At 37.1% G+C, this 4052-nt stretch overlaps 1 non-coding gene across 1 annotated transcript; it reads left to right on the top strand.

Annotated features, from left to right (window-relative positions):
* Window positions 1-2827: 2827 nt before the first annotated feature.
* On the top strand, window positions 2828-2934 carry LOC141417639 (U6 spliceosomal RNA). Its single transcript, XR_012442290.1, has one exon. It is a non-coding gene; the product is annotated as a U6 spliceosomal RNA (small nuclear RNA).
* The last annotated feature ends 1118 nt before the right edge of the window (window positions 2935-4052 follow it).

Genomic DNA, 4052 nt, shown 5'->3' on the forward strand with positions numbered 1-4052 from the left:
AATGGATGGAATTGGAGAACATCATTCTGAGTGAGGTTAGCCTGGCCCAAAAGACCAAAAATCGTATGTTCTCCCTCATATGTGGACATTAGATCAAGGGCAAACACAACAAGGGGATTGGACTATGAGCACATGATAAAAGCGAGAGCACACAAGGAAGGGGTGAGGATAGGTAAGACACCTAAAAAACTAGCTAGCATTTGTTGCCCTTAACGCAGAGAAACTAAAGCAGATACCTTAAGCAACTGAGGCCAATAGGAAAAGGGGAACAGGTACTAGAGAAAAGGTTAGATCAAAAAGAATTAACCTAGAAGGTAACACCCACGCACAGGAAATCAATGTGAGTCAATGCCCTGTATAGCTATCCTTATCTCAACCAGCAAAAACCCTTGTTCCTTCCTATTATTGCTTATACTCTCTCTACAACAAAATTAAAGAAATAAGGGCAAAATAGTTTCTGCTGGGTATTGGGGGGGGAGAGGGAGGGGGCGGAGTGGGTGGTAAGGGAGGGGGTGGGGGCAGGGGGGAGAAATGAACCAAGCCTTGTATGCACATATGAATAATAAAAGAAAAATGAAAAAAATAAAATAAAATAAAATAAAATTATAAAAAAATAAAAAATAAAAAAAAATAAAATAAAAACTCCAAGAGAACTAGTCATAGGGGATCTCCACACTTCCATGAGAAATCCTATCAGATTTCTACTGAACATCAGAGAAAAATCCCCACTGGCTTCCAGCACACGAGAAGGAAAGGTAGCTCTTTTGAAATATGCCCAGAGCTCTGTTCCTTTAACAACATCTGCCCCCAGATTAACTTCCTGGCATTTTAGCAAAGCCCAACTGACCTGGGGAGAAGAGAAATACCCATCTTGGGCTCTCTGAAAGACTGAGCCTTAATCAGAAGACTAAAGAATGTTTCTTCTCTGCCCCACACCTTTCTACCACATCAAGAGGATTCCTACAAAATAATGTATTATAACCTCTAAAAAAAACCTACAAGCTTAAAACCTTATTTAAGGAGTTTCTAAGAAAACCCAAGATACTAGGGGAGACAAAAATAAGAACATTAGAGGACATTTGAGCCTCTGACATCACAACTACAGAAAACAGTAAACATAGGCCAACTCCTAGCCAGATAAACAAAAACCTCACACTGAAGTCCTATCCACCTCAGTAACTATTACCTGATATATCATATCTGACTTTCAACAAAAATTATAAGCCATGATAAGAGAAAAAAACAGTCTGAAGAGACAAAGAAAACATCATATCCAAACTCAGGTATGGCAGAGATTGTGGGAGGTGCTTACCAGGAATTTAAAATAACTGATTAAAATGCTAAAGGAAAAGTGGACCACGTGCAAGAACAGATAGGTAATAAAGGCAGAGAGCTGGAACCTAAAAGAAGATGCAAAAGGAAATGCTTGAAATAAAAAACACAGCAACAGAAAGAAAGAATGCTTTTCATAGGCTCATCAGCAGACTAAACACAGCTGAGGAGTCAGTGATCTTGAACAGGTGCCAATAGTAACTTCCAAAATTGAAATGCAAAAAGAGAAAAAAAGAAAAACATGGAGCAGAACCGTGAGACAATTCCAAATACTACTATATATACATAATGGGAATAGTCAAAGAAAAAGACAGAAAAGAACAGAGAAAATTATTTGAAGTAATAATGCCTGAGAATTTTCCCAAATTAATGACAAATATCAAACCACAGAACTAGGACTCTCAGAGAACACCATGCAGGATAAATTCCCCCAAAAAACCTACACTTAAGCATATTATATTCAAACTGCAGAAAAATCAAAGATAAAAGGAAATCTTAAATAAACCAAAGGAGAGAAAAAGTAACTAGGAGGAAAAATTGCATCAAATTTCTCTTCAGAAAGTTCAGTACAAGCAAGAAGAAAATGGAATCAAATATTTAAAGTGTTGGAAGAAAATAATCAACCTGGAATTCTGTGTCTAGTGACATTATCTTTCAAAAACTAGAGAGAAATAAAGACTCTCTCAGACAAATATTAAAGAAATTTATCTCCAGAAGAATGCCTTACATAAACGATTTAAAGAAGTTGTTCAGAGGTAGAAAATGACATGGGTCAGATATTCACCCTACATAAAGAAACAAAGAATATTGAAGATGAAATGTGACAGTAAATAAAATCTTTAGTTTTTCTTATTCTTAATCTAATAGATAATGGTTTCAGTTTTTGAACAATTTGTTCAAGTTACAGTAATAATGTACGAGGTGATTAGAGCTTATGGATTAGTAAAATCAATGCCAGAAATGTTGCAAGATACAGGAGGAATGAACTAGGGATATGCTATAATAAGTTACTTGTGCTCCCTGTGAACTGGTGCAATGTTATTTGAAAGTAAACCTAGATTAGTGGTAAATGCATTTTGCAGACTTGGAGGAAACCACTTAAATACGTTTTTAAAAATATAATTGATATGCTGAGAGGAGAGAAATGGAATTATATAAAATTCTCAGGTAAAAGAAGACATGACAGAAAAAATGGGGAAAAAAAGAGAGCACAGGGCTGGAGGTGAGGCTCAAGTGTTGGAGCACTTGCCTCACAAGCACAAAGCTCCAAGTTCAAACCCCAGTACCAACCAAAAAGAAAGAAAGGAAGAACAATGAGACAATAAATAGAAAATTATTGTAAATATGGTAGCTATTTAACCAACAATAACGATAATCACTTGAAAGGTGAATGGGCTAAATATACCAATTAAAAGAGAAAACTATGAGGGTAGATTAAAACAAGCTCCAACTGTATGTCATCTACAAGAAACTCACAACAAACATAATGACAAAGGTGCTCACTTTGGCAACACACATACTAAAATTGGAACGGTACAGAGAAGATTAGCATGGCTCCTGCACAAATATGACACACAGATTCGTGAAGCGTTCCATATTTAAAAAAAAAAACAAATATAAAGACAAAGATTAAAAGCAAAGGATGGTCAACTGACAAATGAATTTTTAAAACACAGTTCACACGTGTTATGGGATACTAGTTAACCCTAAAAAAGATAATCTGTATGACATGGATGAACCTTAAGAACATCCTGCTGAGTGAAATAAGCACCAGTCTCAGAAAGACAGATGCTACAGGATTCTCTTTATATAAGATATGTAAAATACTCAACTTCATAGAATTAAACGGTGATATGGTTGCTTCCAGAGCTAGGGTCAGGGGAAATAGGTAGTTACTAGTAAATGACAAGAAGTTTCAGTCAAGTAAGAAGAACAAACTCTAGGGACCTGCTGTACAGCGTTGCACCTGTACTCAACAATGACATAACGCACACTTACACACTTGTTTTTTTTTTTCATTTTTCTTTTATTATTCATATGTGCATACAAGGCTTGGTTCATTTCTCCCCCCTGCCCCCACCCCCTCCCTTACCACCCTCTCCGTCCCCTCCCTCTCCCCCCCTCAATACCCAGCAGAAACTATTTTGCCCTTATTTCTAATTTTGTTGTAGAGAGAGTATAAGCAATAATAGGAAGGAACAAGGGGTTTTGCTGGTTGAGATAAGGATAGCTATACAGGGCATTGACTCACATTGATTTCCTGTGCGTGGGTGTTACCTTCTAGGTTAATTCTTTTTGATCTAACCTTTTCTCTAGTTCCTGGTCCCCTTTTCCTATTGGCCTCAGTTGCTTTAAGGTATCTGCTTTAGTTTCTCTGCATTAAGGGCAACAAATGCTAGCTAGTTTTTTAGGTGTCTTACCTATCCTCACCCTTCCCTTGTGTGCTCTCGCTTTTATCATGTGCTCATAGTCCAATCCCCTTGTTGTGTTTGCCCTTGATCTAATGTCCACATATGAAGGAGAACATATGATTTTTGGTCTTTTGAGCCAGGCTAACCTCACTCAGAATGATGTTCTCCGATTCCATCCATTTACCAGCGAATGATAACATTTCGTTCTTCTTCATGGCTGCATAAAATTCCATTGTGTATAGATACCACATTTTCTTAATCCATTCGTCAGTGCTGGGACATCTTGGCTGTTTCCATAACTTGGCTATT

Source organism: Castor canadensis, chromosome 15 (assembly GCF_047511655.1).
Source record: "Castor canadensis chromosome 15, mCasCan1.hap1v2, whole genome shotgun sequence".
Taxonomy (NCBI): Eukaryota; Metazoa; Chordata; class Mammalia; order Rodentia; family Castoridae; genus Castor; species Castor canadensis.